This window comes from Lathyrus oleraceus, chromosome 1 (genome assembly GCF_024323335.1).
Source record: "Lathyrus oleraceus cultivar Zhongwan6 chromosome 1, CAAS_Psat_ZW6_1.0, whole genome shotgun sequence".
In the NCBI taxonomy this organism is placed as follows: Eukaryota; Viridiplantae; Streptophyta; class Magnoliopsida; order Fabales; family Fabaceae; genus Lathyrus; species Lathyrus oleraceus.
Genome location: NC_066579.1, coordinates 135,163,805 through 135,179,172, shown reverse-complemented (window position 1 = coordinate 135,179,172; position 15,368 = coordinate 135,163,805).

Here is a 15,368-nt window from a genome sequence, read left to right as displayed (position 1 = left end):
TAATTGACGTGGCATCATCCAAGGGCTCAGAGGCGTGGTCATACCATATGCCTTGGTCAAGCGCGTTATGCAATGAATTAAAAATAGTCAACAAAAGCAAAGGCCATGATTATAACATTTCAATTAGATCCAAAGGCTCAGATGCATCCACGTGGGGATGGTGGTGGAAACCACCATCTTCTCTGGCCAGAGAATAAACTCCGGCCACCACGCGCAGGGTTTTCAACTTTAACCAAAATAAACAAGCCAGGTATCAAAATGAAGTTGGGGGTGATGTACATCACCCCTGTAACCTTGGATCTTCCTCAATGTTTCTATTTAATGAGAAATTTGAGCTTGAAAATCAAGGTGCACAAACTGAAATGGCACGATTCATGAAATTAAGACAACCACTGGCCTACCTCTTGCTCGAGGACTTCAGAAAACAGTTCAAACTCAAGCAATTCACATTGTATTTCAAGATCCAGATCAAAACAGTTGAGTGATGTACCTCTAAAATGCAGCTTTGAACAACACAATTTCTTCAAGCTTTTGATGCAATTTTGATCTGGAGATGTGATGATTATGCAAGGCTAAGGAATTAAGACTTGAAGATCAACTAAGGATGTTAAAATTCAAGCTTGAAAATTGAGAAATGAAAACTGAAATTCCTTTGAGTGAGGTTGGGTTTCCAATTCAGTAGAGTTTCATATCACCTTGAGGTTTAATTTTGAATGAGCAAGCACATGTATTTATAGCTGGAATGGATGCAAGCAAGTGTAATGCTCTTGTGCATGAATTTTGGATCCTCCATGCGTGGGCCTGTACAGGCGCATGTGAGGCCCAAAATTGAATGGAATTGCAAGTTGAGATCATTCTGAAGTGAAATGGACGTGCACAAAGCCTGGTATTTGTTTGCATTTCTAGTTATGATGTGAATTGCCAAAATGCACATAAACATTCATCTCTTCGAAAGTCCCACATGGAAAATGAAAACATGGTGGTGTGAGTAATGGTTGGAAATCTCTTGACATAAGGAACAAAAGTTATGTTGGGCAAAAATCCATTTGGAGTTTGGAAATTTATGAAAACTGGCCATGAAGTTTGAGGTACAAAACATGTCTAGATTCCCTTTGAATTTTTTTACCAAAAGTGATCAACTTCAAGCCCTTCTGTTTCAATGATGCAAGCCTCAAATGGAAAAACCTCCAACATCAAAGTTGTAGATCTTTTCAACATGATCAATTTGGACTTAAATTGTACATCATTTAGATTTTTAATCAGAAATTTATGGGCACTTGAAGTTGGACATTTTTCAAATTCAATGGTTTTGGTCCAAAGTGACCTATAATGTTTTGTATTATCACATGTGTTTATTTTAGGATTGTGAAATTTTGTCCAACATGAAATTTTAAGTAGACATCTTAATATTTCCAATGCAATTGGTATCACTTAAAAATAATAAAAAATAAGGAAGTTAGGTCCTTGGGAAGTTGACCCAAAATTAGGGTTTCAGTCAAAATGACCTATAATGTTTTGAAATGAATGATGACCTTCCAAGTTACAAATGAGTTTTTGATGAACATTAAAGTTGTTCATATGGTTCCTAAGAACATGTTTTCTCTTGGTGTCATCTTAATTTGACAAACACATAAAAAGTTAGGTCTCACGGATCCTCAGATTGGTCAGATGACTTGACTGGTCAACTTCTCAAGGCCAAACCTCAAATCTTGATGAATTAATGATTGAGGATACTCACATAGGCTCATATATGCATAAAATAATGAGTGAAAGAACTTCCCTTGATTAAATTTGATCATAGGTTGAGGTTGCTTCATGAGCAAGGCACAGTCAATGCACTGTTGAATTAGGGTTTCCTTGGGAAACAATCCTCAAGCCCTTTGGTTTATCTTGATCAAATTGGAAAATTGAGATACTTGGGAGACATATATGATGATTAGGAACTTTGTGGACCATTTTCATGCTTGCTTCATCTTCATCTAGCCACCTCATTAAGCTTAAGAGCCTCCTAGGAGCAAGGGCACACATGATCACTTGAGCTTCAAAACAAAAACTGTTAGTGATATATTTTTGTGCTTTTGGTTAGTAAATAAATAAGAAAAACAATAATATACAATTCAAGGATGCTTGGTGGTCTCAAACCAACTCACACAAGTCCCACCCTATGGTTAAGGAGCCACACATGCTATGATCCTTGAGGCAATGCAATGAGCAATGATATGATGCCATGAGGGATCTTAGGGTCAAAATTAGGGTCTTACAACAGGGATTGTTGCATAATTTCATCCCCATATTCATGATTAACTTATCTTTGTGCTTCCATTGGTGGTGGTGGTTAGATGTAAGTCGCTGCCGGCGCCGACGACGGACGCCGACACGGTGATCCGCGGTGAACCACAGTGGACAGTGAGAGAGGGATGAATGCGCGCATGAAGGAGAATTTGGATTTTGTTGACTTAGACAAGTCAACAGAAGAGGGAATTTGGGCTTAATTTCAGATAGGCCCATGCAATTTGCTTACCATACACCACCCATTGTCAATACACCCCCCTGATTAGTGAAGGAAATGAGAACTGGGCCTGACCAAGCCCATCAAGACCTTTTACTAATTCCCCGTGCAATTTCAACAGGCACCCCCTGGTTGGGGTGTTGAGACCTTGGTTGGGCTCAAGAAGCCCATTTTCACCTTTGTTGTGCATACCCCTCGGTTTTGGACATTTTGCTGAATTTACAAAAAAAAACGGTGGGCTTATTTGGCAGCCCATCAACTTGATTTTGGATTCGCACCCCCAATTTTTGGTTTCGCTTGTGGAACAAAAACAACTTTGGGCTCATTCTGAAGCCCATTAACCCAGTTCTGTTTTACAATCCCAATTTCAACTCACACCTCCATTTTAATTGTTTTTTTTTCTTAATTGTTTTTTGCAATATAATTAGGTTAATTAGGATGATATTAGATTAATTAGGTAATTTTGACAATTAGGAATAAAATCTTGATTTTTAGGATTTTAGTTTTAATTAGGGTTTTATTAGAATTTTAATTAGGGTTTTATTAGAATTTTAATTAGGACCTTGATTAGAAACAATTAAGCTTTGATTAAATTTAGAATTACACCATTTCTCAACATTAGGTTAATTTCTAAACATTAGGTTAATCAACTTTGGACCATAAAATTAGACATATTTTGGTAATTGGCCATTTCGCCCTCATGGGCTTATTTTTGGTATTTCTGTGTTAGAATTGCATGCTCCCCTTAGGATTAGAATTCAGTCATTTCCTTACAATTTTAGGACTTAACATAGAATTTTAGTCAATATTTGGACCAATTTGTACATGCTCCCTTAGGACTACTAACTTCTAAATTAGAGTATCCAATTAACTTCTAATGCATGATCCCTTAGGATAGTTTCTAACAATTACTAACTTTGATTAGATCCAAACCTAGTTCCCCACAAAACCACATCAAAACCCATGATTAAATTGATCAAAAGCAATTTTGATTAATTAAATCCTTTGAACTTGTATAATCCCACAATCTAAATTGAGTGACCAAAAGACCCTTGGTCACTTAATAAGATTTTTCTTCCAAGCTGTGGAGCTCAAGGCCTCAAGACAAGATCTTCAATCCAGGCATCCTCAGTCATACCAAGCAGTGGATTATTCAAGCACATCAAAGGTGGCATCTTTGCTTGTTAGATCAAAGTTAGAAGAGTGTGACACGAGCCTTAAGCAGTAGAGAAGGAGTGAGACTGGAGTATTCCTACCCTCATTCTGAGTATCTTTGGGTATGGGACATATGACCCAGCGCTCATCGTATTCACCTCTATTCATAGACTTTAGCACGATTCTAATCATACGATTGACAAGTCTCTCCCTACAAAATAAAAATACAACAAAAGCAAGGACAACATCAACAACTTATCAATCATGAATCAAGTTGTACGATACGAGCCTTAAGTAATGGAGAAGGAGTGGGACTGGAGTATTCCTACCCCTATTCTGAGTATCTTTGGGTATGGGACGTATGACCCATCGTTCATCGTATTCACCTCCATTCATAGACTTCAGTGCAATTAGAATCAAACGATCGATAAGGTCTTCATCATCACTATAAGAAACAACTACAAAGACTTTTCTCTCTCCACTTGAAAGTTAGTGTGATTCTCATCATCCAGTAACTATCAAGTCTATCCATTCTTAATTCTATTCAATTCTCAATCATTCCATTCAAATCATTTCAATCTCAATCATCCATTTTCAGTGGCGGAGCCAGATAAAAAAATTTGGGATGGCCGCTAACGTAAAATAAAGATTATAAATAAAATGTAAATAGTATTTTAAATAAAACATTAAAGTTAAAATAAATACAAAGTTAATTACTAAAAATTTAAATTACATGACTTAAAACTACCTTAAAGTAATGCTTTACGCGTTCCGAGTGACTTGAAATCGTCAATAATTGACTCCGAACTAATGCTTGCACTAATCTCCCTTTCAATATATATTGTCATGCTATCTCCAAGAAACCCATCATCCATCTTATTTCTCAACTTAGTCTTAATAATTTTCATTGCTGAAAAAGACCTCTCAGTTGTGGCCGTAGAAACGGGAAGAGTCATGATAAAACGAAGTAGTCTATCAATCAAGAAGTAAGTTTCAGCCTGTCCAGATGCAACCAAACATGAAAATAGTTCTTGAATAGTTAATAAATTATTCAAGTTTGATGCTTGACGAGCAACAAATAGAAAATGTTGGAGTTGAAATTGCAAATTATTCTTCTCTTGATCACTAAAATCCATAGGATAATATTTTTCAACTAAAGAACAAATAGTATCAATGCTAAAAGCTTTATATCCATCCTTAGGAGATAAAGAACAAGAAAGAGTTAACAAATCCATTGCCTGCTCACTGAATCTGCTATTCAACTCTTGTAACTGTTTGTCAATGGTAATGAAAAAGATTTCAACTTTAAAGTAATGTTGAATTGTGACTTGATTCTCTTCAAGACGGGAGCGTCCAAATCTTGTTGTTGAATGAACATCATTAAGATCAGGAATCTCAATACCATGCTTTTCACAAAAAGATACCACTTTAGTAAACAATATATCCCAACCATTTTCTCTCAAACCTTGAATAAGATGTTTTGTTGAACGAACCAAGTTCATAGCATTAACTACATCTTGATTTTTTTTGTAAGGCTTGACAAAGCATATCTGTTATTCCCATGATTTCTTTCATCAAGTGCAAAATAAATATAAAATCAAATGCCTTCAAGTAATTGTAACAACTTTCTGCATCCCCACGTGTAGCATAACTCCCTCTATCTTTTGCAATTTTTTTTAAAACTAAACAAGTTGCTTCATACATGTTTATCAAGCTAGAAATTGAATCGTAATGTGATCCCCAACGAGTATCTCCAGCTCTTTTCAATGTACCAACTTGATTTGCACCTTTACCAATTACAATCTCATCAATCTCTAACAAATAAGCAATTTCTTCTAATTGGGCAGCTTGTAACTCATCATGACGCTTTGTAGAAGAACAAACAACATTCACAACAAAGATCAGCTTCTCAAAAAATTTATGAACAGGTTTGACTTCTCTTGATGATGTAACTAATGCAAGTTGCAATCGATGAGCAAAACAATGAACATAGTATGCATAAGGACAATCCTTCATAAAGAGGGCTTGTAAACCATTCCATTCTCCTTTCATATTGCTAGCACCATCATACCCTTGGCCACGAATGTTAGAAACATCAAGGTTATGTCGAGAAAGTATATCACATATTGCTTCCTTAAGAGTTAAAGATGTGGTGTCTTTAACATGTGCCACATCAAAAAATCTCTCTTGTATTAAACCAGCTTTATCAACAAATCTTAATACAAGAGCCATTTGTTCCTTTTTTGACTCATCACGAGCTTCATCAACAACGATACAAAATTTGAAATCACCAATTTCCTCACGAATACTCTTTTTCACCCTACTAGAAAGAATTTGCAAGAGCTCTTTTTGAATTTGATGTGAAGTATACTTGCAATTTTGTGGAGAATTTTCCAACACAACTTTTGCAACTTCATCATTGTAGGATGCTAAAAGTTTCGATAACTCAAGAAAGTTACCTTGATTTCTTGATTTGCTACTTTCGTCGTGACCCCTAAAAGCACAAGCTTGTAGTGTTAACCAACGAACAGTGTCAATTGAAGTCTTGAGTCGTAACCGATTATTCATTCTTTGACTTGAACTTTGCACTTGAATAACATTTCTAATATGACCATCTTGATTCAACAAGTCTTGACAAGCTTTCATTGCATTGTTGTGTGGTGAGCAAGGATCCTTCCCTATGTGTTTAAGAAAGGAACAATGTTTTCCATTCCTAACTTTCTTCCAATTTCTAAAACCCATAGAAATAAAGACAAGTGATCCGGGACGTCCACTTAGTTTTTTGCTAAAAAGGTAACATGGTAAGCAATATGCGGAATCTTCAGATGGTGAATATTCTAACCATGATGGAAATATGCTAAACCAAGTATGTTGAAACCTTCTCGGATGATCCTCGTTACCGGATAAAGGATAGTTTTCTAAATGAATTTGATATGGACCCCATTTTAGATAAGCTCTTCGTATTGCATCCACTTGATTTGGTGGATATTTCCAAATCGGAGGACGCTTTCCAGGATCGCGTTCCAAAGAATTTTCAAAACCATGATGCTCTTCAATTGTTGGATTCTCAAGAACTGTTTCAAATTCGGATGTCGGGATTATAATTTCTTCATCTCTCTCTTCTCTTTCAATTTTACATGCTTTCCTTTTGAAAAAATAATCAATTTTCCTATTATTCATCTTTACTCTTCCTATAATATCATATCAGATCCAAAAATCAATTTAGAGAACATAAAAATTAAAAGAGAAAAAAATTAATAAACTTAATTAATCAACTTTAATTCGTTTTCAAATACCAGTAACTTCACTATTAGAAATTAGCAGCAACAATGATTAAATAAATCTTATTATAGTGTATAACTATATTTGTAAATTACAGTGTTATGAATTGGCTTAATAAACCTCATATAGATTATTTTAACACATCAAGAAAGAAGAACCCTAAAAATCTCAAAAACACAAATCAAGCAATCACTTTAATTTGTTACTTTTTATAAAAGAAGAATGAATAAAGTTTTTTACCTGTTAGATGCCGATCACTTTAATCTGTTCCGATTCTGGTGCCGTTAGCAAACCCATATGAGAAAGAAAGGAAAGGTAGGAGCTTTTTACCTTATCTGTATTTTAACCTAACTTTGAATGAAAAATAAAAAATAAAAAATAATTTTAATTTAAAATAAGGATATTTTAGTAATTTAATATATATGAATTAAAAAAAATAAAAAAGTTGAGGGGTGGCCGTGGCCGTCCCACGCCCCCTCAGTTTCGCCACTGTCCATTTTCTTTTGCCTCCATCATCTTGTTTTCAGCCCTAATGGGCTGAACTACGAAATCTCTGATTTCCTCATTGCACTATGAGGGTACGTAGGCAGGAGAACCCAGTTTCTTCGTGAGCTACCGTATTTATCAATCTATCTTATTTATCAATCTACCTTCTCTATCCCATGGATCACTCTCCATTCACTCAACCAATATCATCTTTTTGAGATCAATCATAATTCTCTTTGGACTCCTTGTCCATCCTTTTAGGATGTCCTGATGACGGTTCGTCTCTTCAATCAAGAGTTGTTTGGCTCTCATCCCAAACATTTAATTCATTCCTTTTCGGATAACACGCCACTTTGCTCTTTGATTAAGAGTTTATCCTTCTCTTGGATCCAAGATACTATCCTGAGTTGATCTCGAATTTCCGATTCCCCAGCAAGTGATACACCACTCCTTGCACTCTAGTACTATAATCCTTCCTTAAATAAGTGTTTGTCTTGTGAGAACCCGTTGCTTAGACAAATCTTTCTCTCTCTCTCTCTCTCTCTCTCTCTCTCTCTCTCTTCTCGTAGTTCCGAACTACGATTGCTCTGACTTTCTCATTGCACAATGAGAATACGGAGACACGAGGATACAAATCCTTGGCGAGCACACTTCTAATTATTCCTTCTTCGCCTTATGGCATCATTCATATCTTTCACAATTCATTATCTACCTTCGATCATAAACTGTTCGCCCAGTGACATATTGTCTCTTTGACATCAAAATACACTTTCCTTGGAATTCCATACATACCCTTTTAGGACGCCTAACGAATAGTCCACATTTCATACCTAGAGTTGTTTGGCTCTCATCCCAAACATTTAATTCCTCCCTTTTTAGCTAAAACCCTATAGTGGCGGCCTGCTAGTCCACGTATCAGTTAACGTTGTTTCTCTCTATGGTAGAAATCTCACTTCTCTTATGGATTCCAATACACTTTCACCTTTCGATTTCAAACAATATTTCTTCAGTCACTTATTACAAAATATCCAATTCTGTGACTTCGGTCACTTCATCCATTCATTTCCATGATACCTTCATATTCTACCTTCATTCACTCCACGTGATATACTTATTCTTTGAGCCAAATACACTATACCTTTGTGCTCCATCTTGTATCTCCTTGTGAACCAAGAGTTGTTTGGCCCTTACCCCAAACACCTAATTCCTTTCTTTTTCGGTTGTTCCAGTACAGTGATATAAGTTCTCTACGCCCTCACTTGTCGATTCATACCTGTTTACTCTTGGGTTCACGTCTTCACCCCTTGTTGGAGTTCAAACAACACAATCTTTTGGTTCAGATCACACTTTCTATCACACTTCTTTCCACCTCCTGCCTCTAGTTCCTTGAACTACGAAGCTCTGAATTCCTCATTGCACTATGAGGATACGTAGGCATGAGGGCCCTAATCCTCATCGAGCACTTTATCTATTTCCTCTTCTTTCCCCATTCTTTTGCGAGTAATCTTTATTTACCACACCTATTCGAGTGAGAATAATTAAAACGGTTCCCGTGGAGTACCATGGGTGTTTGGGGTGCTAATACCTTCCCATTGCATAACCGACTTCCTTACCCAGTATATCTCTTTCCCCTGGGTTTTATCGATGTTTTCCCTTCCCTTTGGGGATAAATAAAGTTCGATGGCGACTCTGTTGTATGTTCGAGCGTGCGATACGTTCGGGTATATTTCCGCTAGCTTCAGGTAGTGTGTGTATCCACTTGTGCCTCATCAAGCTCACAACTAGGGTTTGAGACCCCCGGTGCAAGGGATCAAGAAAGAAAAGGTCCATATTGGTTCTAAGCATCATATATGGGTCCCCATGTTCTTTATTTGTCATTTTGATCAAAAATTCATCAAGAGCTTGAAGCCTGTTTGTCAAGGAAACCCTAATTCATCTTGATATCTTGTGTGCCTTCCTCAGCAAGTTTATTTAACAATTGGTCAAAGATATCATGGGATACTTCATTTAACTTTATCATAAGCATATAAGATCCTACATGAGTTCCAAAGAGAGAAAAACTTCAAGTTTGCAAGTTGGTTCAAGGAGGATCACCAGAAAAGTCAACTGGTCAAATCTAGGGTTCCCTAGACCCTATATCCTACATTTTTGTCATATGAAAATGATTCCAAGAGAAATGTTACTATTTATGACATTCCAAACAACTTTCATGTTGGCATCAAGAGCTAATTTTGCTTGGAAAGTCATTTTGTTATGGTGAAATATTATAGGTCATTTTGTTTGTGCCCTAGATAGAAGGTCAGCTCCCAAGAACCATAACTGCCTCAATTTTTCATGATATGAAGATGATTCAAGTTCCATGATAAATTTCAAGATGTCTTATTCAACTTTGCATCTTTGAGAAAGGTCAAATTCCACTTGCAAGGGCATGTGCCATGAGGAAACATTATAGGTCCATTTTGGTCCTCAGCATTGAACAATCAATTTTCCTCAACTTCTAAAATCTATAACTCCATCATGCAAGCTCCAAATTGTGTCAAATTTGTGACCAAATTGAATATAATTTAAAGATATACAATTTTTAAGAAGGAACCAAAGTTATTTGAAGCTCATAGCAAAAGTTATTCAAGGTGGAAAAGGGGTCATTTGACTTTTAAGTTAGAAAAATTTTCAAGTATGTTTGATTCTTCCAAATTCAAGGTCAGAATTCATCATGATCCAAGCTTTAAATGGAAAATTCCCAACATCAAAGTTGTTCCTCATGATGGTAGCTTTCCAAAGAGTTCAAGATCATTCCATTTGGACAAAAATTGAGGGACATGCGCATAGCTTCTTTACATGGCCCAATTTGGCAACTTTTGAACTCAATTGTCACACAACTTTGCATGGTTCCATGTTATGATATCAACATCATTTGTGCATGATTTTGGCTGGATTACAATGATTATCTGAGCCTGAACACATGCCCATGCACCCGTGCACATTGAATTACTATTTTTGGTCAAAATTTGAAATGGTGTAGAAATGAATTGCATAACCTATAAATACATGTGCATTGCCTCATAATTGAAGGGAACCCTTGCCCAAGATCTGCCCAACAATCTCATAGCCCCATTTGATAGAATACCTTGAAGATTTTATTGAAATCGAGCTTCTAATTCAACTTCTGTTTGCAAACTAGAACTCCAAGGATTCACATCCTTTTTTATTCTAATCATCTCCTACAAGCAAGAGGAAGCAAAACCAAGTGGAATTGCATCAATATCGAGCTTCAAAACCACCACCTGAAGGTGAATTTTCCAGAATTTCAACTCTTCGATTCTCTCTCATTTCTTAAGATTTTGGCTTGATTTTTGGTTGACTTAAGTCCTACCAATGTAGGCATTGATACTGAGTTGCTTTGAGGTTGAATCGAGGCAATTCAGTTTGCATACCTCAATTTTCAACTCCACATTTCTCATTATAGATTGGGAGTTGGAAAATTTGGAGGTCATATTTGGAATCCTCGTGATTTTCTCTTCAAAATAGTGTATGATCCATAAATTTTTGTGAACTTTTCATCCTGACCAGTCCGGTGAGGTGGCCGAAGAAGATGACCGGAGCTAGGACTCCGGTGGTGTGCTGGCGCAGTCCAGACCATCTGATCCATTGGCTATGTTCTAATCTGGTCCATTAATTTTGATTACCAAGCCTGCGCACATGTTGACTAAGGCCTATGGTGGATGATATGCGCGTGGCCATCAGATCTGCCACATCAGTTAATGAGTGAGATCTGATGGGCCATGTTTTTCTGATTAATTCTATTTTCCAAATTAATTTTTTTAAATACCATTTTCTTACTAAATTCACTAATAATTTCACAAATAATTTCCTCTTCCCATTTCTGAACTAAAATTAATTTTTGGATTGAGTTTGATATTTTTAGTGAATTTTGTGATTTTTGACTTGTTTTAATTGATTTTTAAATACTCATGACTTTCAAAAAATGACAAAAAAATTAGTCAATGGTCCTTTGACCTTGTTTGACCTATGATAAATCCTTTGCCCATTTTTTTGGTGATTTGAATGGATTTTAGGTTTTTGCCCTTTTAAAATGTATTTTTCTTCATTTAAAAATTGATTTTAATTGTTTTAATTATTTTATTTGTTTTAATTGCTTTAATATTTTGTCGATCTATTTTATTGACTTTGTGTTGACTCAACTTCTGTTTGGCCTTGGTCTTGGTTGAATTTGACTTTAATTTGTTCAATACCATTGGATTTAGGGGGTTGATGAAGTTTGAACTTCATCCCTTAAGATGAATGAATGGTATTGATCAAGTGAGGTTCATCCCTTGATCAATTTGGGATCTCTTTCACTTCATGTCTGCATCTTCATCTCACTTCTTCCCCAATCCATTTCATGGCCAATGATTTCTCATAGATCAAAATGCTAGTTGATTCATCAATGACCTTGTGTCAGATGAATTAACATGAGCTTGATTGAGATAGGTTCATCCGCTCTTATTTTTGTGTGTGATATATGCTTTAGGAGTTTGGTCTTGATACCTTGTCTCTAGAATGCATTAACATCAATATTATTATTGACCGACTTTAGATGGTTGTGACTTCTACATAAGTCCAATTACGATTGCTTAACATAGCACTAAATTTGTCCTAAAAGCAATAACATTTTTGTAAGTGAGATTGTAAGTCTCCCATTCCTTATGGTATTGTGTGAAGATTGTGCCTTTTTTCCATTTGTGAGAGCTAGTGGCATACTTATTAGTTTATCCAAGTTTGAGTCCTTCTCATGAATGATGTCTAGGTTCATATCTTCATGCTTGTGAGTGGAAGGTTGAGTGTTCTCCAAAAAATGACTTAAAAACAATCTTTTCTTCCCCCACTAATATTTGCTAATATCTCTTTATGTTGAATTTATTTTAATGTCATTTACTTTAATGCAATTTAAATTCTTGCACTTTATTATTCATTGTCATTTACATTCATGCAATTTGTTTATATTTCAGTCATTTTCACTTTGCTCACTTGAGCCATATTTTGTGCTTGTATTATATTTTGTGCTTGTGATTTTGATTTGTTTGTGGTCTTAGGACCTTAAAACACTTAATAAGAACAAAAACCTTAAAAAATACATTGGTGGACTATTGGACCTCTGTCTGTGATTTGATTTGGATCCTTTGGACTTATAGTAGACAACATCCCTGAGCTATGGAAGGAACTTGGCCAATGCCATTAATTTGAGACTATTCCTTGGCCAATTCCATTCATCTGATACAAGCTTGAGCAACTCCCCTTGGTTTATCTTATACACTATTTATCTTTGCCTAAGTTGTTATTTTGATCTTATTGATACTATCTGATGGTTTCTCTTTGAGTATGTTTCAAGGGATATTTCATCTGATACACCTAAAGGACATTGAAGATTGCTTGCTTTGTAATTCTTACTTGGATGTTTCATTATCTTTATTTGATACCATTGGTCTTCTTATTAATTGCTTGGATGATTATGGCTTTATTTCTTGCTTAACAATCCAAAGGAAATGAGTTTCTATCTGACACTTTTGTCTTGTAGATGCTTCCCATTGGTTAGATCTTTTTAACTCTAAACTTTTAAATCTTGTCTAGGATAGTCCCTTCATCTCCTCCTCTTTCTTTAATTTCAAAACTCTCTCCCTCATTTTCAAAAACTTTTTACTTGTGTTTTCAACTTAGACTTGTTTTAATGAGTAGAAACCTTGACCTTATGCCATTGACTTTCAAATATATTTTCTTAAATCAAAATTGTAAATAAACTTAATCATATTGACCTTATTTTCAAAAAGACAAAAAAAAAGAACTAACAACCTCATCTAATCCTTTTGGCCACTTTGTGCCTTTTCCTTTTTAACTTTTCAAAAGGAAGTATTTAAATTTGAGTTATCTTTGGTTGAAATATAATTCTCCCATTCCATGATATGTTGATTGTAAGTCTTTCCATTTATTAGGAGTTAGTGACATACTTGTTGATTGAATCCAAGTTGGAACCCTCCCTCTTAAATGTTGTAAAGCCCTCATTATCGATGGATGTTTGGTTGAGTATTCTCCCATTGATAACAAAAGATGTTTAAGCTTTTGTTAAAATCAATCCACCCATCTTTGAAATTTTTACCACGAGCTACGAGGTTTTGATCCCTCATTTTTATGTTGGTACGTAAGCATAAGACCAAAGGTCTTGTCAAACACAAAATGCAAATAACGAATTCTTTTCTCACCCCCTCATTCTATTTTTTAGCAAATATCTTTTTCAACCAAAACACTTACACACAAAAAGGGCTCCCTAGGAGTACCTATGACACTTTGGGTGATAATACCCTCCCTATGTGTAACCAACCCTTACCTGTAATCTCTGACATTTTATTAGTTTTGATTTGAAACCTTCTTATCTTTGGGTTTTGTTAGTACCTTTTCCCTTTTCCTTTGGATACAATAAAAGCGCGGCAATGCCTCTTGTTTTATTGACGTTGAGCTAACCAATAGCTCAGTGGTCACAAATTTACCGCTACATAAAGAAAGTGGCGACTCTGTTGGGAAGTAGTCCTCAGTGGGATTAGCCTACTTTTTGTGTATATTTTATTTGTTGATTATTGATGTTTGATGTTTGTATATATTGTATATGTGATACTTTCTGTCTGTTGTGCTTGGTGATCTCTGTGTGGTGAGATAAGTTCTAACCCGAACTTGAGTGCAATCTAAGATAGGAGGATGGTATAGTCATGTTGGCTTTGATTGAGTTATTCCTGAAAGAATTGAATTGAGATCCCCCGTTCAGTGGAAACCCCTTTAGAGTTACTGATGTCACACGAGTAAGTTGTGGATAGGCATTAGTTTCTCTGATCTGGGAGCCCGAGAAGCTGAGGACCGTAGAACATTTAACCCAACTTGGCGTATTTACGACGTAGTGCGGAGACTGTTCAAGTGTAGACTTGATAACAGTTGTTACGCGATACTACACTCAGACGAGTTTCTCTTGAGAATACTATGGGTTGATGGGTCAATCATCCAAACCTATAGTATCCGATAGATGGGATCACGACTCTAGGAACTGTTTAGAACATGATCTACATGTTTTATCCTTAGTACACTCCTTTGGGATAGTTCTTAACCCGACTCCATGCTCGTGACTCGCAACAAACCCTTTGATTATTGGTTGATCTGATCAGTCTCATCAATATAAATGGAACTTGGGTGTTGATAAGGTGAAAATCTTAACCCACCAAAATGGATGATTGATCTTGATGATGACTTGATCCATCCCTTAACCTTTATTTGTGTTTGCCTTGTGTGTGATTATTGCATTCATGCATTCTGTAGCGGGGTTTTTGTTACCTTTAGGTTTATTAACTAAACCAAAAGTCAACATACAATTCGAGTCGCCACCGCACTTTTATTTATCCAAAGGAAAGGCTAAAAAGCGAACAAAAGTCAAGTAAGAAGTTTTTCAAATCAAAAACTAATAAAAATGTCAGAGATCTAGGTAAGGGGGTTGGCTATGAAATGGGGAGGTTTTACGCACCCAAAACATCCTTAGTATTCTAAGGGAACCCTTTTTGCAAATATGTGTTGTAGGTGGGTATTTGTGAAAATATATGTGCAAAAGATTGGGGGGATGAGAAGAGAATAGATTATATTTACAAATTTCGTTGTTTGAATGGATGAACCCATTGCCTACGTACCATCACAAAGGAGAATCAAAACCTCGTAGTTCGGGGTAAAAATCTCAAAAGATTGGTGAATTGATTTGATCAAAAGCCTTAAGGTCTTTTGTTATCAAAGGGAGAAAACTCAACATAAACCAACAATCCACCATGTGAGGAAAGCTTCAACATACTAGTGAAGGGTTAACCCTATAATAAGCATGGAAGACTTGTAATCCAATCACTAAGGATGAGGTGAG